Genomic DNA, 26,589 nt, shown 5'->3' on the forward strand with positions numbered 1-26,589 from the left:
TGCACGTGGGCTTTCTCTAGTTGCGGAGAGCGGGGGCTACTCTTCGTTGCGGTGTGTGGGCTTCTCATTGCGGTGGCTTCTCTTGTTGGGGAGCATGGGCTCTAGGCGCACGGGCTTCAGTAGTTGTGGTGCATGGGCTCAGTAGTTGTGGCTCATGGGTTCTAGAGCGCAGGCTCAGTAGTTGTGGTGCATGGGCTTAGTTGTTCCACACATGTGGGATCTTCCCAGACCAGGGATCAAACCCATGTCCCCTGCATTGGCAGGTGGATTCTTAACCACTGCACCACCATGGAAGTCCTACCTGCTTTTCTTCATAAAAGGATTTTTTTTTTTTTTGTGGTATGCGGGCCTCTCACTGCTGTGGCCTCTCCCGTTGCGGAGCACAGGCTCCAGATGCCCAGGCTCAGTGGCCATGGCTCACGGGCCCAGCCGCTCTGCAGCATGTGGGATCTTCCCAGACTGGGGCACGAACCCGTGTCCCCTGCATCGGCAGGCGGATCTCAACCACTGCCCCACCAGGGAAGCCACATAAAAGGATTTTAAAATTTTTTATTTATTTTATTTATTTATTTTTTGGCTGTGTTGGGTCTTCGTTGCTGCACAGGGGCTTTCTCTAGTTGCGGCGAGCGGGGGCTACTCTTCGTTGCAGTGCATGGGCTTCTCATTGCGGTGGCTTTTCTCTTGTTGCGGAGCATGGGCTCTAGGCGCACGGGCTTCAGTTGTGGCTCTTGGGCTCTAAAGTGTAGGTTCAATAGTTGTGGCACACGGGCTTAGTTGCTCCGTGGCATGTGGGATCTTCCCAGACCAGGGATCAAACCTGTGTCCCCTGCGTTGGCAGGCGGATTCTTAACCACTGTGCCACCAGGGAAGTCCTACCTACTTTTCTTCGCAAAAGAATTTTTTTGCTGATGGTGGACAGTCCTAATCGGAGGGAACTCTAGATCTCTAAACATTCCAAGTCCCAAGATATTTCATGAGTGTGTCCTTTGGGTGCCATTTCCCCCTTGAGGAAATGGGATTGGAATTAAAATTTCAAAAAACCCTTGTTAGGATCCTAGTACAACCCTAGGAAGGGGGGTGAGCCAAGAACAATGGCTTGGACTTCTTGCAAACTTGACGAAATGGGAATTTGGAACAGAGTTGATTTGGTTTAGAAAGAACAAGAAACATGACCTCTTTAACACTTTGAATATTGAGCAAGTTGTACCTTTTAGGCACATTTTTAAAATGTTCAAATGGTTTACTAGGGCCTTTGAAAAAATTTTATTTTCTTTCACAAGCAAAGAAATAAATAAGCTTTTCTCAACTTAATTGCTATGATCTTATCTTTCATTGAATTAGAACATGCAAACCCCTGTGCACATCTCACTTTTCTAATCTAAATTCATTATTTTTTTTGGAAGTAGCATTTTCATTCCATCATCTAGACCCAGAAATGAGAGTGGAAATTTCTGTGGAATTTCATCATGAAAGTCCCACTGCTTTTGGGCTCGACCTTGAAAAGATTATTGTTCCCAATATCCATTCTCATTATTTTTAAGTAATAGAATCCCCAATTTCTAGTGAATACCTGGCCACCTAGAATACAGTCTACATTTCCCAGGTCCCCTTTCTAGATATGTTGGTGTGGCATGTGACTAGGTTCTACCCAAGGAGAGTTAAGAAGGTTATGTGCAGCTTCTGGAGGTGTCCTTAAGGGGAGGGGATATGCTCCTCTTCATCACCTCATTCTCTCTGCTGACTGAAATGTGGACTCAATGGCCAGAGTTCAGTAGCCATTGTGGACCAAAGTGTGATCTGGAGAATGGAAACCACGCAGGACGGAGCAACTATATACAAGGAGGCCAGACCCTTGACACTTAGAAACACATATAAGCCCGGGACTGGCCATTTCCAGATTTTCTACATGTGAGAGAGAAAGAAACTTCTATTTTTTCCCTGTTTCTTGGAGCCAAAGCTAATTTTAATTCATTTAAGTAATATCTTCCAGAGAAAGCTGAGTTTTCCAGAGCAAGCCAGTGACAAAAAAAAAAAAAAAAAAAAAAAAAAAAAAAAAAAAAAAGTAGAGCCCTGAATTAGTCTCGCATTAAGAAGTTTGCAAAGGAACTTTTGATTCTACAACCTTATGGGAGAGATCAGGCAGCCTGCTTACCTCAGTGGTGAAGATTATGGGCTCCAGTTCTTCACAGGTTACCTTTAGCTTTTTGCGTGCTTTGCCTGTACATCTGTCTCTGCAACCACAGCACAGATGATCTGGCCCACGCAGAGTACCTGCGGAAAGTACATACATGAAGCAGGTGGAAAATTCTGGGTAGAAGTGCTGTTAGTGCAAGCTTACCAATGGCTGGTGTTTTAGTTATCACTGTTGACCAATAATAACCACATGTGACTACAGGTACTTGGCTAAAAAAAATTTCTTTTAAATTTTAATTTAAAAATTAATTAAAATCATACAGATGCTTCTACTGGCCATTTTACTCAGTGAATGTAAGCCCCAGAGTGGATGTGAGATTGGCTGTGACCTGAATCTGCTGTATCCTCTGTCAAGGGTTGTCTGCGAGTGTCGCCTTCATGGAGTCATTTTAGAGTTTAAAGATAAGGAGAGTATTTTTTGTACAATGTGATTCCTGTGCTTCCCCCCACCCCACAACCCCAAAATTCATATGTTGAGGGGCTGACCCCCAAGGTGACTGTATTGGAGATAAGGCCTTTAAAGAGGTAATGAAGGTGAAATGAGGTCCTAAGGATGGAGCTCTAATCCAATATGACTGGTGTCCTTATAAGAAGAGGTAGGGACAAAAAAAAGAAAAAAGAAGAAGAGATAGGGACACCAGGGAGGCTCATACACAGAGAAAAGGCCATGTGAGGACACAGGAGAAGGTGGCCATCTGCAAGCTGGGAAGAGTGGCCTCAGGAGAAACCTGCCAACACCTTGATCTTGGACTTCTAGCCGCTAGAACTGTGAAAAGATACATTTCTCTTTTTTAAGCTATCCAGTCTGTGGTACTGGGTGGACCAAAAGTTTCGTTCAGTTTTTTCCGTAAGATGGCTTAGTTGTCTTTAACTTCATTTGAAACAATTTTGTTAGATTCTATGTGACAGCTGTCATATCAGCATGCATCTAGAAAAAGACATCAAAAGTGGTGAATTTTTGTGTAGCCATTTTAATATTGACGATGGAAGGAAAAAAGCAACATTTTTGGCATCTTATGCTTTATTATTTCAAGAAAGGTAAAAACGCAACTGAAACGCAAAAAAAGATTTGTGCAGTGTATGGAGAAGGTGCTATGACTGGCCGAACGTGTCAAAAGTGGTTTGCAAAGTTTCGTGCTGGAGATTTCTTGCTGGACGATGCTCCACGGTCCAGTTGAGCATCAACACAGGTAGACCACTTGAAGTTGATCGCGATCAAATTGAAACAATAATTGAGAACAACCAACGTTATACCACGCGGGAGATAGCCGACATACTCAAAATATCAAAATAAAGTGCAGAAAATCATTTGCACCAGCTTGGTTATGTGAATCACTTTGATGTTTGGGTTCCACATAAGTTAAGTGAAAAAAACCTTCTTGACCATATTTCTGCATGCGAATCTCTACTGAAACGTAAAGAAAACGTTCCGTTTTTAAAACAAATTGTGACGAGTGATGAAAAGTGGATACTGTACAATAATGTGGAACAGAAGAGATTGTGGGGCAAGCGAAATGAACCACCACCAACCACACCAAAGGCCGGTCTTCAATAAAAGAAAGTGAGGTTGCGTATATGGTGGGATTGGAAGGGAGTCCTCTATTATGAGCTCCTTCCGGAAAACCAAATGATTAATTCCAACAAGTACTGCTTCCAATTAGACCAATTGAAAGCGGCACTCAACAAAAAGCGTCCAGAATTAGTCTACAGAAAACGCATAATCTTCCATCAGGATAACGCAAGACTGCATGTTTCTTTGATGACCAGGCAAAAACTGTTACGGCTTGGCTGGGAAGTTCTGATTCATCTGCTGTATGCACCAGACATTGCACCTTCGGATTTCCATTTATTTCGGTCTTTACAAAATTCTCTTAATGGAAAAAATTTCAATTCCCTGGAAGACAATAAAGGCACCGGGGACAGTTCTTTGCTCAAAAAGATAAAAAGTTTTGGGAAGATGGAATTATGAAGTTGCCTGAAAAACGGCAGAAGGTAGTGGAACAAAAGGGTGAATACATTGGTCAATAAAGTTCTTGGTGAAAATGAAAAATATCTTTTATTTTTATTTAAAAAACTGAAGGCACTTTTTGGCCCACCCAATATTTTGTTATGGCAGCCCGAGCAGATAACATAGCTCCTAAATAACAGCCAACCTCTTCATCTGGAGTTCAACCAAAAGAACAGTGGTTTGTTTCATGGCTGGAAGAGAAACAGCCTGAGATGCAACAGTAGTAGCTAACACCTACTGAGAGCCTTCACATGCCAAGCACTGTTGTAAGCACTTTGCATGTATCAGCTCATTTAAATCTCACAACAACACAATGAGGCGGGTGCTATGATTATTCCCATTTTACAGGTAATGATATTTTACAGGTATCATGATACCATTTCACAGGTGATGATACACAGCTAGTGAGTGGCAGAGCGAGACCAGGAACCAAGGTAGTTTGGCTCCAAAAGCAAGTGCTCAATGAATGATTGTAGAATTGAATTAAAAGGTCAAGGATGACATGAGCAACTTTATTAAAAATGGAGTATGTGAAGGTGAGTGGGAGGTGGCAGGAAGAGGGTTAGTCCAGGAAAGGAAAGAGTGCAGTGTAAATAACAGAGACTGGCTGTATATTTGTACTCTCCTTTCTAGATCTTTCAAGGGTTTTCTATCCTGATATATGTCAATTCCAGCATTTATTCTTCAAATAAGAGTAAATTGACTCAAGAGCACACAGTGGGAAAACTAGGACTTGTTGTTTTCCTGTAATAAATTTCCTTTTCTCGATGTTATTTCCTGATTCCAGAAGAGTAGGTCCATCTGAATAAAGGCCTTAGGGGTAGAGAGAAGCTGGAAGAATTGGCACTTCTAGCCCCCAGTGACAGAGAGGGCTGGGAGGCGATGGAAGGCCACCTGAAGGTGGTACCTTGGTGATTATCTGCACAGAGTCACGCAGGAAGGCACGTTCTGTACCTTACCTTATCCACGGCCAACAATTTGTCATTTTTCGGTACCACTGGTGCCTGGAATGTCCTCCGCTCTTATCACATCAACCACCCTAGGTAGTTCAAGGGCCTCGGACAAATCAATTGATCTGAAAAAAGAGAAATATTTAAGAAGTAGAAATCAGCAAGCTTTGAGGGCCCTAAACCTGAGGGAGAGATAGAGCATGGGTGAAAATCAAAATATATAACAACTGGTTCACCATAGGCCCTGACCAATCAGAGCTGATCTGACATACAGCAGGGTTCGGAAGGACCCCTGCTGGGCCTGGGGTAACATCATAGCTACTGGGATGGGAGGGGAGGGAGGGTCCAGTATGGCTGTGGCAGGGGTGTCCTTAGGAAGCTTAGAACAGTGGCCATTTACCATTCATTCATTGTTTTATCACCGGCTGAATGTTAGCCCTACTCAGAGTTACTCCTTTGAGCCATGCCTGAGGCAGCAGCAGGGAGATGAGATTAGAATGAAAGCAGGGCCCGAACTGTGATTTTTGTCTCTCTTTCATGATGGGCATTTCCAGTTACACTCCCTTCCTCCTCCTGGGGCTGGTGACCTTTTTAAAATTCTTTCCATAAGGTTCTTTGGGTTTAGAACATTTCAGGAGAATGGTCACATTCCTCCAAGGGAATCCCCAAGTGTGCTTTAAAGAAGCCTTTCGAAAGCTTTTCATTTACTTACATGATTTTTGCATGGGCTTTGGTACTGGTCACCAAAGCCATCGAAAGTTCTTTATCCAGCATGGGGATGGCACCACAAAATACGGCTTCATCTGTGGCATGTTTAAGGCCTGGTAGGTGCATGATGGGGCATCCGACTGGATCTTGGAGGGGTTGGTGAGAATCCACACTCTCCAGAGAAAGACAAGGGTTTCCCTGGAAAACTTTAATGTTCAGAAGTGACCTGGCCGATTACCAACACTCCTGATTCAGGATTGAGAAATCAGACGGTCACCCTCAGGCGACAAACACTGGAGTGGGTCAGATGAGCGTGGCAATTTAATGATGTAACTAGACTGGGGAATTGTTATTTCAGTTATGCGGCAGTGCTTTAGACAGGGCCAGTGTTTTGGCAAAATTGTGAAGTAGGTGAAGGGGCACTCTGGCTTCCCCTTTGGGCACGTTCTTTTCCCAAGTGGTGCCCCGTACCTCCTTATTCTGGAATTCAGAGGGTCTCCCTGTCCTGCTTTCTCACCTTTCCAATGATCAGCCTGTTTACGCGTAAAGTGACCATGATGATGAGGCCTAGAGTGCCATAATTCCTGAGGATGGGGGACCAAAACCTAAGCCAAAAGCCTGCTTATGAGCTCGAGCAGGGCCTCTGGTGGGAGATGGGGGGCACATGGCAATGGAGTCTATCCAGACCTGGTCTAAGGTGCCTCGGCTGCCCTTGTGATAGTTTTGTGCCCAAAAATATCCCTGGCAGTATAAGTAAATGGATGAATCGGGAGATTGGGATTGACATATATACACAATTGATACTATGTATAAAATAGGCAACTAATGAGAAGCTACAGTATATAGCACAGAGAACTCTACTCAGTGCTCTGTGGTGACCTAAATGGGAAGGAAATCCAAAAAAGAGGGGCTATATGTATACGTATAGCTGATTCACTTTGCTGTACTGTAGAAACTAACACAGCATTGTAAAGCAACTATACTCCTAAAATATACTTACTAAAAAGTAAAGGGAGCACGTGTTTATTCTGGAACTCTTCTCAGGGAAGATCTATGTGTGGACTGTGTGTGGAGATCGGGTGGCGGCAGGGGCTGTGCTCTAACAGATAATAATAGGTACTTTCGAAATTGTCCTTCAAGAAGAGGGGGTTCAGTTACTTGCAGGGCTCTTGTCTTGCCGACTGGAGATTAAACATTTGCAATCAGGGCTGGAGGCTGAACCTTGCTACTGTCCTGCTCTGTCCTTCCGCCTACTCCTGGCTTAGCTGTTCCTCAAACAAATGCCCAAAGAACAGCAGTTTGAAGACAATCTCAATTATCAGTCAGATGGTCAAACTGTTTCAGGTCGGTTTGGCCCTGAGTGCATCCAGCGGCAGCTCAGGCCTGATCTTAGATCCAGCCTCTCCCTGGATCGGCCTGAACAAAGGGCCAATGTGCTAGCAAAACCCAGAAAGTTAGAAGGGAAAATCACAACTTTGAAGCACTTGCTTGTTCACACAGCTACAGCTGTCTCTTAGTTTCTCGGTTTCCATTAAATTAAACTCACTGACCTGGTACCTTTGGACTCCCTGGGGGTACTGTGACCGGGAAGTCTTCTACAGCACTTAGGAATCGGTCTGAAATTTCAGAATAACGGCATCTGTTCTGAAAGGCGATTCAAAACAATAAAGATAAGCTGATTAGCCTATGATTAAACTGGGCTTTGAAAGTGACTTGGCTTAAGTAGCCAAGAAACCGTAAGGTTCGGGTAGCCTGGATGACGCAAATCCACATCACCTCCCAGGATTCACTTCTGTGAATGTTCCTTGCCCTCCCTCCCTTTCCACATAAGGAAGACCTGGACCGACTGTTTGAATCTGATCCTCAAGTCAGTCTGAGGAGAGAGAGGCCTGTCAGCAAGCTGGGCAGAGGCAGGAGGAGAAGCAAGAAAATCTGGGGTTGGAAAAGCCATTCTAGAACGAGCTGGGGTGGTTCATTGAACACAAAGAACCCAAATCCTGATTATTTTCCTCAGCAACTCAGTTTTTCTGGGAGAGCAGCAAAACTGGGAAGTCTCTCTGGGTGTCACTGGAACACATCAAGGGTCTTGATTAAGAAATTCAATGGTGGGCTTCCCTGGTGGCGCAGTGGTTGAGAGTCTGCGTGCCGATGCAGGGGACACGGGTTCGTGCCCCGGTCCGGGAAGATCCCACATACTGTGGAGCGGCTGGGCCCGTGAGCCATGGCCGCTGAGCCTGTGCATCCGGAGCCTGTGCGTCCGGAGCCTGTGCTCCGCAACGGGAGAGGCCACAACAGTCAGAGACCCACGTACCGCAAAAAAAAAAAAAAAAAGAAAAGAAATTCAATGGCAGCAAGAATTATTCTAGTAAATTTGGCTTGTGAGGGTCTTCATCTTTCTTTCTTTTGGCCTCGCTGCGCAGCTTGCGGGATCTTCGTTCCCCAGCCAGGGATAAACCCGGGCCCCCTGCAGTGGAAGCATGGAGTCCTAACCACTGGACCTCCAGGGAAGTCCTGTGAGGGTCTTCATCTGAATGAATGAAAACCAGACAGTTTAGGAACACTGGGCTGCAGGCGTGGGGTGTGACTGGGGAACAGGGGTGCAAGTTAGGGTGAGAGTTGTAGTCACAGTCAGGGGAGGAAAGATAGATTCAGAAGACAGAGGGGGAGGGGGAGAGAGAGAGGGAGAAAGAGAGTGAAAATATTTTGCTTTGGTAACTTATTCCAGAAGTTTATAATCAGAAATTCTGAAAAGAACCTACTTAAATATTAGCATATAAACCTTTTAGTTTTTTTTTTGAATTTGATTTTATTTATTTTCTTATACAGCAGGTTCTTATTAGTCATCCATTTTATACACATCAGTGTATACATGTCAGTCCCAATCTCCCAATTCATCCCACCACCATCCAACCTTTTAGTTTTTTGAAAAATAAAATTTTATTTTATATTTCATATTGAATATAAAATTCTAGAATAGGCAAAACTAATCTATAGTGTCACAAAGCAGATCAGGGGTGTTGCCTGGAGGCAGGGGTGGGAGGATTGACAGCAGAGGGGCAAAAGGGCACTTTTTGGGGTGATGGAAATACCCTATCTCTTGTTTGAGGTGGTGGTGACACCAGTTTACACAATTGTCAAAACTCTCTGAGTTTAAATAGGTGCATTTTGTTCTATGTAATTATACTTCAATAAAGTTGATTTTAAAAGAGAAAAAAATTGCACATAGGAGGCAAGGGTCCCGTCATGTTTCCCTGCTCAGGGCATGTGGTAAACATCTGTGCACTGAAAACAGTCTGGCATCCTGAGCCTCACGCAGTAGTCCTTCAGGGCTGAGTTCTGGAAGAAGGGATGTCTGGGAACTGACAGGTTGCCCACAAGAAAGTTTGCAAAAGTAGTGGGGAAGTTGGGAGCTTATGCTGCCAGGAGCACATAAAAGCCAGAGCACTTACAGGCACAGAGAACAGCTCTATTAGCTTCTGTTCCTGCAGAACTTGTAGGTAGAATTTGCAGAAGAAGCTGACCACCAGAGTCCTCTTGAATGCCACCCTCCCACCTGGAGCCCAGCCTGGGAGGGAGACTTCGTCCAGGAGCAGCCTGCAGGCCTCATCCAGCATCAGCTCACCCCAGCGCCTGGAGAACGGCAGCCTCAGTGACTACTGGCATGTGCTAGATATTGGATGGTGGCGGTTCAGACACCCCAGAGTCTCATTTTATGAGTTGGATAGGCACTTAGAAATCACCTAAACAAGCCCTTCAGGAAAACTGAGGCCTGGGAGGCTGCACTGAGTAGCCTGAACATGCTGGAACCAGGCATTAAATAAATAGACCATTAGGGGCAATTCCATTATGAACTGGACAGGACTCAGACTCAGACACTGCCTTTACTGAGGAAGAAATAGTGTGCCCCCGAGCAGTGGGAGTGCTAGGTGCCACTTGGATGCTGCCTGGTGTGGGTTTGCTGGAGTGTTGACGTGCACAAGAGCACTGGGGCTGAACACAGCCCTGGGCCATATGTGTTGTATCCCTCACCCAAAGAGTGGCACCTAATTAATCAAAGTCAAATAAGGTTGGATTCATTTAGCAAAATCACAGAAAGAACAAGCAATGATTCTACACATAGGAATTTCCATCTTCCCACTTGTTTTTTTTGACATCAAGCTTCACCTTCAGGGTCCAGGGTTTGTTGCTTACGTCCCTAGGAGCTGCTGGCAGGATTTTTGTGCACTGACTGTGGCAGCCCCGACCCCTCTGTAGGCGATGCTCAGGTCCTCGACGGTGTCTGTACCCTCTCTGAAGAGGACTTGCCTGCCAGCATTCACATGGGCCAAGGCATTTTGCTGGCACTGAGCCTGTCGGAAGGCTGACACAGATTCCCACTGTGGAGACAAAAGCCGTTTGGAGTTATTTGATACGTTAAAACTAAGAGCAAGTTTTCTGCTTCTTGGTGCCACTAATTAATCACTTAGACTCAATCTAAATGGACACAAAGGACGCTTGGCACAATTTGAGGACCATTTGGCTGCCTGTTCGTTCAGAGAGAGAATGATGTCCTCCCAAAGGTCTGTCCCCATCCCCCCATCCCCTCAATGAGCAGGGATCACTGCGCACTTTCCCTCTGAGGTCAGGATGCCTCTGCACAAAATGCCTGGGGCATTTCCACATGCTCTTATTTCCGGGCGCCATTAACTCCGGTCTCCAGTTCCCTTTGTCCCCTGTGAGGATGGAGGAGCGTCCTCACCACAGGTGCTTTTAAATGTGATTTGCTGAAAGTGTGAAAGAGACCCACCGAATTTCTTGGCTTGTAGATGCTATCATTTTTCCATTTTGCAAAGTTCGTAAAGGCGTTGAATAGAACTTTCCAACAGTGGACTAGGGACTCTTCTATCTGAGACAAGAGTCAGGATGGTGATGGCCGCACCCCTTACCCTTGGCACCATGACCGCTGTTGTGCTGCCTGAGTGTTAACGGAGATGGCCGGTGCCTCGAGTGTGTTTCCATCTGTGTGGCCACCGAGGGTGCTGTGTTTGGTCAGCTTGTTTTCCTGTCTGGGGCCCTTACCCAGATGCACACTGGCTCGGGAACAGATTTCAAAGTTTCCATTCCCAAGGAAAAATAAATGAAGGTCATACATGGCTGAAAGCATGACTTAATATAAGACTTCCTATATGACCAAGGTGACTCCTGGCTTGGGATCACTGTGTGTGTGTATGAAGTATTGCCCCTCTTGGCAAGACTGTCCTCTAGGATTCAGGTACAGTTTGGGGGAGAAGCACAGGGAACAGGGAGTAAGAACAGAGGGCCCCCTCGGTAGCTGGCTGGGTGGCCACATCTCCCCCAGGGCTGGTGGGTTAGGCACTCCTGTTTCTCTGAACTGTTGGGGTCAGCTCTGGGGTGGGGGGGTGGGGAGTGCGGAGATCTGGCCGCAACCTCTGCCTCCTTTGGGTCAGGTGGAGAAGCTCATTCAGCAGCAGGAGAACTTGAATTTCCGCCTCCCAGCATTGATATTGGACACGAGGGGGTGTGGAAGCGCCTCCACGGGCCGGGCAGGCGCCACCCCACAGCTGAAGCAACGACCGCAGCTGGTCACCTGGAGCTGCCCGCTCAAGGGTTGCTGAAAGCCTTGGGGCCGCACCAGGCTGCAGAGGACAGGAAACGGGTTTTCAGGGCAGCCTTATTTTCCTTCCATCTGTTCTGAAATCTCTACAGATGACTGGACTCAGTTATGCAAAGAGAAAAACAACTCTCAAAAGTGACCAGCGGAATTCTTACCTTTTGAGAGTGGGGAATATACGCAGACTCCGAAATTCCCTCCGGCTCCAGGTCTGCACTTCGCCAACCCAGCATGAAAATGTTCGCTTAGAGGAATCTGTTGAAGAAAATGACATTTCTGCACAGGTGCAACAGGAATGCGAGATTATCCTGTACTCTTAAATGACAGCAGCGGAGAAGAAAAGGTCACCTTTCTCTGCGTGGAGCAGTGCGGGGATCTGAGCGCGCCGTGGACCAGGCGCCCTTGTCCCTTCCACGGGGAAGGGTGACAGCAGCTGCATGACATTTACTCTTGTTAGTGCACGTGCCGTGTGAACTGGGTCTCTTCCTGTCCCCAAGGCCTGTCAGGCCTGTCTTCATCTTTCAGCAGAGGCTGGTTAACTAAATCTAACTCGTTCAATACTGTGATCCGGGTAAGGGCGTAACTTAAGCTGAGACGTGGTTTGTTTCCATTATTAACAGAGCTCAGATCATTGGATTTGCCTTTTGTTCTCGGCACCGCTGTTGGCCTCTAAGGGGGATACCCACACCTTTAAAGCAAAGTGAACAATTCACAAAACCTCCTTTCGGCCCCGTTTTCACCACATGGTGGTCAGAGAAGTCCCCTCTGGCTTTAAAAAGTGGTTGTGGCTCCACAGAGGAGATGTGGTGAGAAGATCAAGCAGCAGGGCAGGGAATCTGACGTGGGTTCCTCTCCAGACACAACAGCGGTATGCTGATTGGAAGGCAGGCAGCAGGGGGACCCCAAAGGAGCCCCTGTGGACCTTTCCCTCCCTGCTACTGGCCTCACTGGAGCGGGCTGAGCTCAGGCTGGAGGTGGCTTTGGCAGAGCTGGGAAAACAGAGACCTTAAGCCAAAGGTAACGACCGACACCCCGGCAGAAGAACACAGCTAGTACTACTAGTCCTAGTCCTAGTGTAGAAGGCCCCATGGGGGCCGGGCCATCCTTGCTATCCTGATGCCCCAGAGCCTTGGCTGCTTCTCCCTTAGTCTTTGGGGGTTGAGCTAAGGGCGTCCTGGACCGCAGGCCTGGAGGACTCAGCAAAACAGTTGACTGGGCCAGGCAGGGGTGAGGCCTTTCCTCTCCTCCCCTCTGGGTGGGTCCCACACAAAGCTGAATGGGGGCATGAGAGCTTGTCCTCTGCCAGTAGGTCTCTCCCAACACTCCTCAGTTCCCACTGATGGGATTGTGTTAGCCAGCAATCCCCTGGGGAGGGTTACAATGCCTGTAATATAATTCCTGTTTGGCCACACCCCGAAGTTCACAAGGGGCAGTGTGACTGCTCCCGACACCCAGTGCCTGGGCCCGTGTCAGCCGGTAGGAGGGCATTTGGTGGGTGAGGGAGGGCGAGAAACAAGGGAAGCGGGGAGTTAGAAGCCCTGGGGAGGCGCTGATGGAGAAGAGACAAGCATGCCCATCTGGAAATCAAGCAGACTGGGTTTCCATCCCATGCCTGCCTCTACAAGCAACCTCCGCCGGGTGGTTGCACACATTAGACGTGACGTGTGTAAAGTATCCAGCAGAGCCTGGCACAAAGTCAGCACCCAGTAAACGGGAGTGCTAGCATCCCTGTAGCAGCCGGAGGCAGCGTGAAGGCTGAGCACTTCGGGGGAGACAAGGGTGGTATAGCACGGAGCGGCCCAAGGGAGCGTCCCTCTCAGCCAGCATGTAAAATTAGTCATCGCCTTCCTCCTGCCCCCAGGGGCCCCACGATGTCCCCAGAGTGTCCTCACTAGATCTGTGGTTTCTCACACAGCAACTGGAGGGGGGGTGGACATGAAGAGAAGGAGGTGCTGGTCCTCAGGCCACAGAGAGCCTTCACGTCAGCCTCTGATACCACCCCAGGCTGATGGTGGGCTAACTGAGCTGTGGTCCAGGCTGGGTGTTGCGTGTATGTGTGGCAGGTGGTGCGGAAGGAAGCATCAGCCACCCCTTCCATCAGTGTGCCTCCTGCCAGGAGCCTGAGCTTCCCATGGTGGATTGAGAGTCAGAGACCTGGGCTCTGATATAGCAATTCTTTAAAAACAGACAAAAACTTTTCAGGAGCTGTTCAGAGTGTTCTGGGGTAGCTTACCTTCTGATATCAGATTGAGGGTAGTGTTGCCCACAGCCAGAACTGGATTCAGATCTGAATAGCAATGCCGGCTTATAATGTGTCCCCCTAAGGACTAAGGAGACAGAGTTACAGCCTCGGCATTCGTTACCTCAAATCCGAGACCCACAGGCACCTGCTTATGGTCTTCTCTGGTAGTGAAAGGGTCAAGAGGAGTCTCAGTGTGCTCTGCAGATGAGACTCAGTTCAGACCACGTGAGAGGCCTCCACCCACCTGCGACTTTGGATCGGGTGAGGAATGGATGGTCCCACTCCACGGCACTTGGTATGTTCCACCTGCTGTCTAACCCCTTCACACGTATTTGCTCAATCCTCACAACAGCCCAGCGAGATGATGCAATTATCCCCCCTTTACAGATGAAGACACTGGGGCACAGAGAAATTATGAAACTTGATCAAGGTCTGCCAGCTAGGAAGGGGCAGGACTGGGATTCAAGTGAGGGAGGCTCAGCAGCCAATTCTGAGCCGCCCCTACTTAGCTGGTGCAGGTGGCCACAGTGCTGGCCACAGAGGTGCCGTCCTGCCTTGGAATCTCAGCCTCATCTCACGGCCTCTGAAATGGCTGGACTTCCTGTGGGCTGTGTTGAGGTGCTGGGCATCCACATCACTGAGGGAGAGTTGCCCTTTTCCTCTTGGGAGATTCCACTTGGATCTGCTTGAGGCTGTAGCATCTCAGAACGTGGCAGGGAAATGACCAGCCAGTCCACTCAGTGCTCTCCTTCCCATGTAGTGATGGAATCTACAGGGACAACCTGGGCTGTGTTGACCCGGGCTGGAACATGGGTGAGGACAGGGAACCCCAGTTCCTCTATGAACAGCTCAATTTTTTTAAACATTTTTATTAGAGTATAATTGCTTTACAATGGTGTGTTAGTTACTGCTTTATAACAAAGTGAATCAGTTATACATATACATATGTTTCCATATCTCTTCCCTCTTACGTCTCCCTCCCTGCCACCCTCCCTATCCCACCCCTCTAGGTGGTCGCAAAGCACCGTGTTGATCTCCCTGTGCTATGCGGCTGCTTCCCACTAGCTATCTATTTTACGTTTGGTAGTGTATATATGTCCATGCCACTCTCTCACTTTGTCACAGCTTACCCTTCCCCCTCCCCATATCCTCAAGTCCATGCTCTAGTAGGTCTGTGTCTCTATTCCCGTCTTACACCTAGGTTCTTCATGACATTTTTTTTTCTTAGATTCCATATATATGTTAGCATATGGTATTTGTTTTTCTCCTTCTGACTTACTTCACTCTGTATGACACACTCTAGGTCCATCCACCTCACTACAAATAACTCAATTTCATTTCTTTTTATGGCTGAGTAATATTCCATTGTATTTATGTGCCACATGTTTTTTATCCATTCATCTGTTGATGGACACTTAGGTTGCTTCCATGTCCTGGCTATTGTAAATAGAGCTGCAATGAACATTTTCGTACATGACTCTTTTTGAATTATGGTTTTCTCAGCGTATATGCCCAGTAGTGGGATTGCTGGGTCATATGGTAATTCTATTTGTAGTTTTTTAAGGAATCTCCATACTGTTGTCCATAGTGGCTGTATCAATTTACATTTCCACCAACTGTGCAAGAGTGTTCCCTTTTCTCCACACCCTCTCCAGCATTTATTGTTTCTAGATTTTTTGATGAAGGCCATTCTGACTGGTGTGAGATGATATCTCATTGTAGTTTTGATTTGCATTTCTCTGATGATTAATGATGTTGAGCATTCTTTCATTTGTTTGTTGGCAATCTATAGATCTTCTTTGGAGAAATGTCTATTTAGGTCTTCTGCCCATTTTTGGATTGGGTTGTTTGCTTTTTTGTTATTGAGCTGCATGAGCTGCTTGTAACTTTTGCAGATTTATCCTTTGCCAGTTGCTTCATTTGAAATATTTTCTCCCATTCTGAGGGTTGTCTTTTGGTCTTGTTTATGGTTTCCTTTGCTGTGCAAAAGCTTTTAAGTTTCATTAGGTCCCATGTGTTTATTTTTGTTTTTATTTCCATTTCTCTAGGAGGTGGGTCAAAAAGGCTCTTGCTGTGATTTATGTCATAGAGTGATGAGCAGCTCAATTTTAAAATTCTTGTTTCCACTGAGTGGAAATCTGCATCCCTGGATTCTCAGCTGTCGGTCATACTTCTACCCTTTGTGATCATATGAAATACATCACACATCTCCTTGGGAGTCTAGAAATATTTGAAGGCAGCTCTCATGGCCCCTCTGATTGTCCCCGCCCCCACCATTCCTCTTTCTGATGTGGTTTCCAACCCCCCAACTCTCCTGCCACCATCTCCTTGCCAGGCTCCAGGGTCTGAGTCAGAGTTCTTGACAGTGAATGGGAACATTCTGGAATCACTTGAAGAGATTTTTCAAAGGAAACATGTTCTCCCTCCATTCCCTGTATCCCAAGGATTTCTAATACACCATTTGGGGTACGTAAGGGAAGGAGTGTGTGTACTTTGAAAACTTACTTCTGCTTTCTTCTGAGGTCAAAAACAACCAGACCTTGAAGTGTGATTCCCTGATCTGAGCATTATTCTTCAGCTGTGATCTGAACAGTCTGAGGTAGAGGAGACTACCCTCCTTATTTTAGGTATTATACTTCCGTTAACGCAGCCTAAGTCTAAATTAGCTTCTTTGAAGGTCTTATCACAAAATTAGCACTTGTATTCCTACTTGGCTTATTCTGTTGAACTTGACTTAGAGTCTTCTTTGAAATACGTTATTAAATAATGTATGTTAAATATTGAATAGTTACTTATTGTGCCTGTCGTTTCAATCTGCTGAGACCCTTTTGCACACTGATTCTGCCAATGCCTATTTCAACATTTCGCTGAGGTTAAGAAATAGGTGCAGTGGGCCTCGTGATTGGCCCAGAGGACATACGGCCATATTCCAGATCTGCCTGCCTGCCAGGCTCTTCAGGTGCTTCAGGAATGCTTGGTTTGTCTGGGTCTTCTCCGGGAACTCAGATACCCTCTCAGCCAAGATGTCCTTGACCTGGGCCAGACTGCAGGCAGCATCTATTGTCAGTCCTGGATAGCACATTGTTTTTACAGGTGATGTGGGAGGAGCAGCTGGATTGTAAGCATGGCTCCAGGGCCTTGGTGTCCAGCTAGTGCGGTGGCTCTCCACACTGGCTGCTCAGAGAATCACCAGAACTCAAACAGCACAGATGCCCCACTCCCACGTCAATCAAATCAGAATCTCTGGGTGCAGGGCTTTATCAAAGTCTCCCCAGGGAGTTCTCCTGGGCAGCCAGGGTTGGGAACCCCTGGGTTGGTCTACACTCTTTGAATGAATGCAAGAAAACAGAGGCTAGAGAGAAGGGATGACAGTAAAAACTAGCAGGTGGCAGACTCTACTAGAACTTTCCGTGACCCCCTCCTGACTGACCACAGTGAAGCTATGCAAAGCTGTTTTGTGATTAAGGGGGATAAATATGATGGCATGAAAACAATCAAAGGTCTTTCAATTTCCTAGGTCATTGTCTAAAATCAATAATGCTTTTACTGTTGCTTTGCACCTCTACCGGTAGCCTTGATATTCAAAATCGTCAACAACCAGTTCCAGGAGGGGCACTGGCCAATCAGAATGAACACAGCTCATGCAAGGAGCTTCCCTAGGTATTATGTTGGTTGTTGTTAGGTGTGGGGATGTTGGGGGTTCCCAGGGAGGGGCTTGGGGGGCAGGAGCAATAGAAGAGCATCCATCTAGGGGGATCAGGGCAATGCTATTTGCTGGCTGGCAAGGAAGTAATTCAGAATTTAAAAACCGTTGCAGCCATACTCGTGAGTATTGGCAGGATATTAGCGCTGGCTTTGGGCTTCTCTGTAGTAGGGATGTAAAGGGTTCAGATCAATCTTTGAAAATGAAGAAATCACCAAACCATCAGGAGGTGACTTAGCTGGACTTTAAAAATTAATCTCTCTGGGGTTTGTAGAATGAATCACTAACACGTAGAATCTGATTTGACATCATTTCCAAGGCTGGGTTCTAACCTCAGTTAGTCTGTTTTTTAACAGGTTGTGGGCTGGGCTTTGATTTTTCTCTTGTGGATTAATCGTGGAGAATATTTCACCCTCCCACATAACTTTATTTTCATCAGTATTAACAATGTACTTGGCACAATACTTCCCCCACCCCTGCCAACGTACACGCACAACACCCCCTGCTGCTTCAATGATCATAGCTAACCTAATTGATTAGAGAAACCACTAGTTTCTCCTTATTATCTATATGCTAAGCAAATCTTGCCTAAAAGTAACTAAACTGCTCCTCTGCCCTGGAACGTCTCTCAACTTAGAGTCCTCACCCTGTTTCTGCTTCAGCGTCTCATACAAGGCACTCCGTAACACGGGATCCCATCCCAGACCCACCAGGGATGGTCTATTGCTTCCCATCACTACAAGCTCCAATAAAGCTTGGTCTTGAACTTCTGCAAAATCCTGCCTTCCCTTTGCCTGCAGGAGCACTGGGAAGACCAAGCTTGTTTCTTATCATACAGTTCCTCCTACCCTATAGACCCAGAGCCTTATTCGTAGGGAAGAAATCAGAGACAAAGACATTATTATTATCATAATTATTAATATCTTTTTAAGGTCAGGAGCATCACACAGACCAGTATGATCATCCCTTATTTGACCTAGAATAGGGCAGTTCAGCCCTAGGGGAGAGTAAAACGCCAGCTGTTGCTACTGCCTGGGTTCTCAGAAGTATGGATTTCAGACTCAGGCTGAGGCCAGACAATCCATTCTGGGGCTTTCGTTTGGCTCTTTCCGTTGCTCACTTTGTGCCAGGCCTGACATAGCTGTACAGAGGAAATTCTATTTACTGTATTTCCATTCATATTTTATTCCATCTTTGGTCACAAAACCTAGCCTGTATTTCAACAGAGTTGAAAAGAGCCTTATCTTTGTTTGATTCTCAGAACATGGATTTTGTTTTAACTCCATGCTTCTCAGAGTTTTCGGGTCTATGGGTTAAAGGCGCAGCAACTTTCTGGAGTGCTTACTATACTAAAGATTTTGAGGAAAAAGAAGTATACAGAGCCAAGCGTGTATGTGACACGGATTAGCACACAACATTTAAACAAGCGTAAGCTGTCACAGAAACTGACTTCCTGCGGGAGACTGCTGGTGGTGGTGGTGGGTACATCTGGCTCCCACGTACCCCTCCCCCACCAGTGTCCTTCATTCTTCTGGGACTTAGGAAAAGTTTGGGCATCCTGGGAAAGGTCCCTGGAGGCCACTAGAGATTACTCACACTTAAAGTTTAAGGGGCCTCCAAGGAAAGTGCATTGTTTGTTTCCTCAGATTTTAGAATCTGGCTCTACTTTGCCTGCAGAGTCCAAACTGATAAATAGCCAACTGGACAGGCCGTGGGGTGGGCCTGGGGGACGGGGAATGGCAGTAAAGACAAGAGTTCTGGATTGGAAGTGGGAGATGTGTGGCTTGATGACCCGCCAGTAGCCAGTTTGGGGACCTTGGGCAAGTTCACTTTCCTTGAGTCCTGGCCCTGGCGGAGGTAGATATAGGGGCTCAGTGGGATGGAGAAGGTCTTCCCCCTCCTTCAAATAGAGCAACTTATTTTCATTTACTAAGATTTGTTTGAGGACAGGGTTGTGGTGCTGAAGACAAGTTTGAAAACCGTGGGCTAAACGATGCCTGGGGTGAAGATGAGGGGAAGGGTTTTCGGGTCTTGACCGTCTGCTTAAGCTACTTGACTATACTCCCAAGCCACCCGTTTTACTCTTCCCTCTTTCTCTTCTCTCCAACCCCAAGATTTCAGATAAATCTAAGCACGTTATCCTCCTCTTCTGAGTGGTATGCAGGTGTGCTACCTGAGTTGTCCCAAGGCTGAAGCTGTGAAGCTGTGGTGCTGGGCAAAACCAGGAAGGGTCCCTTTCCTAGCAAGTGGGTGGGGTGAGGTCAGGGAAGGTCAGGCTTGCTGGTCTGCAGCACGGTCAAAGTCTGGCTGATGACGGTTGAGGCCGGGAAGGTAGGACTCCTGGATGGCAGTGATACAGCCAAGGTGGGTCCCCTCCCCTGACCACCACCAACCACCAAAAACATATGGTGGCCTACCAGTCAGTCTGGACTAAAGCTTTCAGTTCAGTCAACCTCCCTGTTGCCTGAGTTAAGGAAGTCATTATTACCACTGCCTCCCTAATTCAAGTTTCTGACCCACTCATTTGTTTGTTTGTTTTTTGCATTCAGTTATTTGTCAGTAATTTAGCACATATATGCATGTATCTGGGACAGGCCCATATATGCTAGGAGATCTGGGGGATGAGGGAAGGACTAAAATAAGGTTCCTTTTGCCAAAGGGTTTGCAGTGCATCTTGAAGGCAAAGACTTACATGTTTCCTTCCTACTCTGTGGGTGCCAGCTTGCCTGATGCAGTATCTGTACAAAAGGGGCCCATAAGGATGTTGTAAGTGACTGGGGGTGTTTGCCTGGGCAGGTTTTTGTCTCACTTGGCCTTTTGCCGTTGTCCCCATGAGACAAGTAGCATTTGAGTGCCAGACACTACATCGCCTACTTTCCTCCTGTGAACATACTCCCTCCCTGGAATTGACCATCCAACCATTGGAGAGTGCCAGTTCTCTCTTGCTGTCTTCCCATTAAAATGACACTGCAAGACTGTGACTTTTTTTTTTTTTTGCGGTACACGGGCCTCTCACCGCTGTGGCCTCTCCCATTGTGGCGCACAGGCTCCGGATGCGCAGGCTCAGCGGCCATGGCCCACGGGCCCAGCCGCTCCGCGGCATGTGGGATCTTCCCGGACCGGGTCACGAACCCATGTTCCCTGCATTGGCAGGTGGACCCCCAACCACTGCGCCACCAGGGAAGCCCGACAGTAGCTTTTTATAGGCAAGAATCCTGCAGCTGACTGCAGGGTCTTGAATGACATTATCCAAGTACCTCATATTCTTTTTTTTTTTTTTTTTTTAGTTTCTGCTTTATAACAAAGTGAATCAGTTCAGGTACCTCATATTCTGTGCAAGGCTTTTGACAGTAAAGTTTCATGGTGGGGATGTCATATCACATCAGGAAAATGATGAAGAATTGGAAACAGGCCAGACAAGATAAATGTATGAGGAGGTTCTAAACTATATAGCAAATGTTAAGTTTAGTGCAGGAATCAGTTCATTGATATTTTACGAAGAACACCTGGAACTCACCATCACTTGTTTTAGACACCATAATCAGCTCAGAAATCCTAGCAGGAGAGAGGAGAACTGGGTGAAAATATCCTTGAGATTTCAACGCAGGTCCTGAAAGTAAATGCATTATATATTCTAGAGAGAGTTAGGAAAGAGAAAATGCAATTTTTTGGCATTGAGAGTTTCTCATAAAAATATTCAGATGCTAATTTTAAAAACTGGCAATAAATGTGTATAGATGTGAAAGCAGTGGCCATACACCCTGCCAAGTAATTTTATAGCACAGGCTCTCCTGGTATATGTATTTATTTATACTCTCTACATGTATATAAAAATAGGAAATAAAATGGATGAGAGGTTCTTAGAAAACCCTTGCATGTGGGCACCAGGAGACACATATAAAGATATCTGTAATAGCAAAAACTTGGAGAACACTCCACCTCCTTGAGCAATAGAATGGATGAGCAAATTGTGCCCTGGACACACGATGGAATCCAGCAGCACAGTTACACGCCACAATGTGGGTGAATCTCAGCTCAATGTTGAACGCACAAAGCAAATTGCAGAAGAATAATACCGTGTCAGTCTATTTATGTGAAGTTCAAAAATATGCAAAACTAAGGGACATGGTGCTTAGTTACTCAAATATATGGGGTAAAATTGTAAAAATGAGGAAGAGACTAACCAACATCATATTCAGGCTAATGAGTGCCTCTGAGGAGAAGGCAAGGGGAGGGCCTGTGGTTTGGGAGGGCCCATGGGGCATTCAAAGTTCTTGGTAAAGCTCTGGTTCTTTTTTTTTTTTTTTTTTTTTTTTTTGCGGTACGCGGGCCTCTTACTGTTGTGGCCTCTCCCGTTGCGGAGCACAGGCTCCGGACGCGCAGGCTCAGCAGCCATGGCTCACGGGCCCCGCTGTTCCGTGGCATGTGGGATCTTCCTGGACCGGGGCACGAACCTGTGTCCCCTGCATTGGCAGGCAGATTCCCAACCACTGCGCCACCAGGGAAGCCCATTCCCAAAACTCTGGTTCTTAAACTGGGTGTGGTGATAACTGGGTGTGCATTGTTAATATATCCATCCATATTTTATAAAATTCTATTTTATTTAACAAAAACAAAGTTAAAAAGGACAAAGTAAATTAAATGATAAACAGTCCTCTAATACTTTTTTCCCACACCTCAAGAGGTTACACTGCATACTCCCAGGGTATATGTACCTCCAATTTTGGAGACCATTTTACTATAATAATACGATATTTGTATTATACTTTAATATTGTATATATAATTTATATATGAGTCTATATAGCACATATATGCTAGTATTTATAAAAATATATAGTATATATAAAAATACTATGTTATATAAATAATTATTATATAATATACAATATAGTAGTACATTTTATGATACAGTATTATAGCATTTTTATTTAAAAAATGAGGTTTTTATCCTTAAAAAGTAGTTTTTGTAGACTGTGAGCACAGTGGGGGACAGGAAGTCCAGCTCGGCACAAATGGTGGAGTGTGAACCATTGCAATCACTCACCCAGCGAGCTGTTGCGCAGGATAAGAGGGCCTTCCAGGTGTTTTGCTTTCAGCTCCAGGAGGTCCTTGAGGGTCCCAGGGGAGATCCAGGTGATGCTCTTTCCATGAAAGGCCAGGGTTCGTTTTTCTGGGTTCTCTGCCATTCTCTACGTGCAAATAATAAGGTGTGTGCACCTGTGCACACCTGTATTCCTGGGTTATGATAGATCCTAGGTGGAGGTATGTTCCTCTAGAGAGATTTCAGAAGCTCTGGGGTCCCCTTGACCAAAAAGACACTCAGTACACCCATTGGCTAAGGCCTGAATTTCCATAATTAGATATGTACTCCTTTAGCTTAAGCCTTGATAATGTGTAGTTCTTTGGAGGAAAGCGACACTATGAACTGGCATCTGTCACTGACCCTTCAGTATAGATGAATTCAACATAATTTAGTATCATGGCCTTAAAAATCATAATTATACTAATACTCCTAAATTAGAATCTTCATCTTTTCCTCTGAACTCCTGAACGAGTACTCAGTGTCTCTCCTTAGATGTGTAATAGGCATCTCAAATTTAACGTGTCCAAAACTGAGCTCCTCATATCCCATCCCCCTCCAAGCCCCGGAAAAGGACCCCCCAAAGGCAAAAGGCCTTGCTCCTCCGGAGGTCTTCCTCTTCTCTGTAAATGGCCACTCCCCTTTCCAGCTGCCCAAAGCCCCGGAGTCAGCAGTGACTCCAATCTCTCTCCCACACTCTACAGCAGCGGTCCCCAACCTTCCTGGCACCAGGGACTGGTTTCGTGGAAGACAGCTTTTCCACGGACGTGGTGGTGGGGGGATGGTTCAGGCAGTAATGCGAGCGATGGGGAGCAATGCGGAGCGGCAGATGAAGCTTGCTTGCCCGCCGCTTACTCCTGCTGTGCTGCCCTGTGCCTAACAGGCTGCGACCGGTATCTGTCCGCGGCCGGGTGGGTTGGGGACCCCTCCCCTACATCACATTCATCAGGAAATCTTTTTGTTTGTTTGTTTTTGCGGTACGCGGGCCTCTCACTGTTGTGGCCTCTCCTATTGTGGAGCAGAGGCTCCGGACGCGCAGGCTCAGCGGCCATGGCTCACGGGCCCAGCCGCTCCGCGGCATGTGGGATCTTCCCGGACCGGGGCACGAACCCGTGTCCCCTGCATCGGCAGGCGGACTCTCAACCACTGCGCCACCAGGGAAGCCCCATCAGGGAATCTTGTTGGCTCTTCTTCCAAAATGTATCCAGAATCCACTCCCTCCTCACCACCTGCGTGCTGGCCGCCTGGTCCAGCTCCACCATCCTCAGTATGACATTAGTGCCCTAATGGGCTCACTGCTCCTTCCCTCGCCCCCTCCGCAGGCTATTCCCATCCCAGCAGCTAAAACGACCCCGGATCCCATTACAAGGTTAATAGGGGCGTACCCTTCTTCTGTCCAACCTCTCTGATAGCTTCTCATCTCAGGCAGAGTAAAAGCCAAGTAGTCTAAGTTCAGCATGGTCTGCCCACTCCCCTGCCCGCAGCTTTCTGATCTCTCTGGTTCACTGTGCTCCATCTATCCCCTTTCTCTGTTTTATTTTGTTCTCCTTCTCACTTGCTAACACACTATATAACTTATCTATTATCTTGCTCATTGTCTGTCTCTGCCACCAGATTACAAACTCCTTGGGGTCAGGTCGGTGTGAGTTTTGTTCCCTGTTGTATATTCAGTACCCCAGACAGTGCCTGGCACATTGCCGAATGATGAATATTTGTTGAATGCATGAATAAACACATCAGAATCTTTCAGAAATAGGCATTTTATGGAATGGGACCACTGGATGTTAGAGAGGAAAGATAGAGATGCTGACAGAGGGAAGGCTGAGGTATCGGGAGGCCTTGGAAGTGCCCCTTAAGGTCAATATCTGGAAAAGGCTGGAAAGGCCAAGTTAGAAGCTGAGAAAAACTGGATTGCTTGGGACAGTCAATAGGGACACACTGCAGATGACAATGATGGGAGTAATGATGAAATCGCTTTAAAAAATAGCCTCAGCTGAGGCTTCGGGGAAAGTGTGCAGGGCAACAGCCAGGGCTTGGTGAGCTGGACAGGGACAGGCATACTGATTTGGTCAAGCACTTCCACAATTTGATAATTTCACAGGACGGAAAGTGTGGTTTTAGAAAACTGAGCTTATAACCAGTGGCATTGAAATGAGCACATAAAACACCCAACTCACCTTACCAAGAGTTCTGGGGGAAATATGAGCTCCTGAGTAAGGTCCAAGGGCTGGAACTCCTCTTTTGCAAATAGCTCCATGCAAATCTTTATAAAAGGCAGAAGAAGATTGTTCTGTCAGCCCTGCTCAAATGGAAACAGCATTGTAATTCTTTACATTAATTAGGCAAAATGAACATAGTAATAACTATCTGATTCTCCTTGTATGGGAAAATAGTTCAAACCAAATAGTTTTAAGTAAGAATCTTGTTGTAAGAGAAATACTCATTTGACACTAATGTGATGTTAAAGAAAAGAGTATTCTATTAAATAGTTCAAACAGTACCCTGCGAAATACCAAGACAGCCTATGAAAAACAATCATAGGTCAAATAAACGTGGGAAACCCTCTCCACTGTGCCGCAACCTCTATCCCCTCACCTGTCAAGTCAGGATTCAAAACTCTGAGAAGTCCTATAGTTTAAGTAAAAAAATGACTCTAAACATACAGACCCATGTGTAAACACACACACACACACACACACACACACACACACCCCACTTGCTTTAATAACAATAGTTAACATTTATGGGGTGCTTACGTTCCAAGTACTTTTACACGTATCAATAATTTACTTAATCCTCACAACAATTGTACAAAGAAAGTAAATTATCAACTCCACTTTCCCTATTAGGAAACTAAAGCACAGTGAAAAGTTACCCAAACTGGAATCTTGTCTGAATCAAACATATTTTAACCTTTGGAAACACTTATTCCCAGGAAACCTTCCTGAAGAGAAAGACAAATTGGGAGGGAACTGTGGGATGCAGGGCTAGAGGGCTGTGTCGTGGGGAAGAACATGGGGGATAGGGAGACAGACAGGCCTGCGTTCCTTCTCAGTTCCGCCATGACTTGGCTCTCTGACCCTCTCAATGGAAAGGTACTTAACCTCTCTGAAGATTAAATAGAAATCACGCCTATTTTGAAGGGTAATTGTGACAAGTAAGTGAAATGACCTGACATTTGTCCAATACTCCCCTGCCTTTTTTCCTATCTCTCTAAGGTCTTCCCAGGTTGCAGAAGGAAAACTTGCAGTTGTTCCTTGTGTAGGTTAGGACCCCAGACTGAAGCATAACCGGCCAACATCTGAAGGATCAGTTTTTCTGTAAGTTGGAATTAGAAGTATAGGCAGTACCTGAGGTCAATAATGTGGTGTATGTCTAAAGCCTAGAAGCAAGATAGTGTCTGAGAATTAAAATGTAAAACAAACAAAATGAATCAGAGCTGAGGAATTAAAGTTCCCCTAAACAGGGACCAGACCAAGACTTTACAGTTACCCCATGGAAGATATTAACATAGCTTCAAGAGAAGGGAGTGTCATGGGGCAGACACCTGCCATCCAGCAGGTCTACCTGATGGATGGAGCGGCGTCTTCTATGATGTTACTCTTAAGATTACCCAACTGCTCTGCATCCATGGTCACCAAGCAACCTTCGCCTTATAATGTGGCTTCCTGTGTGTCTTTTCGTATAGGGAAAGGGCATGTGGCTCAGTGATCATAAGATCCACCTTAAAATTGTGTTTCTCTTTATAAGGAATATTGGGGCACAGTCCAGTTTAAATATGTTCTTTTGCATTTGGTTAAAGTGATCCAGGTGGACCCCAGAGTGCAATCATTGCCCAGATTGAATTCCCGGGGTGTTAAGGATAGAAACACATGCAGTAGGGAATGACGGGCTCAGTTTTGTCTAAGGCCAACTGTGTTCTCTTAGTTTTCCGTGTCTACAGGGAGCAGACTCTATTTTTCCTATATTCAAACTAGGAATTCTCTCTGAGTAATTCCTTTAAGAGCTTGGCTGTGGGTCTTTTTTTTGAAACTAGTGTCTCTCAGAGAAAAAAGCCAGAGACTGGTGTGTTTCAGGCTGGACTTCCCAGCT

General features: G+C 46.2%; 1 pseudogene across 1 annotated transcript in view; it reads right to left on the reverse strand.

Annotated features, from left to right (window-relative positions):
* LOC307057483 (aldehyde oxidase 2-like) overlaps positions 1 to 26,589 on the reverse strand; it is a 64,967-nt pseudogene that overhangs the window by 24,940 nt on the left and 13,438 nt on the right. Inside the window, exons 8-19 of the transcript in view lie at positions 24,680 to 24,760; positions 22,462 to 22,606; positions 20,933 to 21,025; positions 16,633 to 16,781; positions 13,704 to 13,797; positions 11,629 to 11,739; positions 10,051 to 10,235; positions 9,309 to 9,489; positions 7,410 to 7,503; positions 5,864 to 6,033; positions 5,161 to 5,276; positions 2,153 to 2,271 (exon numbers count right to left, since the gene is read on the reverse strand). The product of the transcript in view is annotated as an aldehyde oxidase 2-like (transcript). The remainder of the gene's footprint in view (positions 1 to 2,152; positions 2,272 to 5,160; positions 5,277 to 5,863; positions 6,034 to 7,409; positions 7,504 to 9,308; positions 9,490 to 10,050; positions 10,236 to 11,628; positions 11,740 to 13,703; positions 13,798 to 16,632; positions 16,782 to 20,932; positions 21,026 to 22,461; positions 22,607 to 24,679; positions 24,761 to 26,589) is intronic.

The sequence above is a fragment of the Hyperoodon ampullatus genome, assembly GCF_949752795.1.
Source record: "Hyperoodon ampullatus genome assembly, chromosome: 8".
Lineage (NCBI taxonomy): Eukaryota > Metazoa > Chordata > Mammalia > Artiodactyla > Ziphiidae > Hyperoodon > Hyperoodon ampullatus.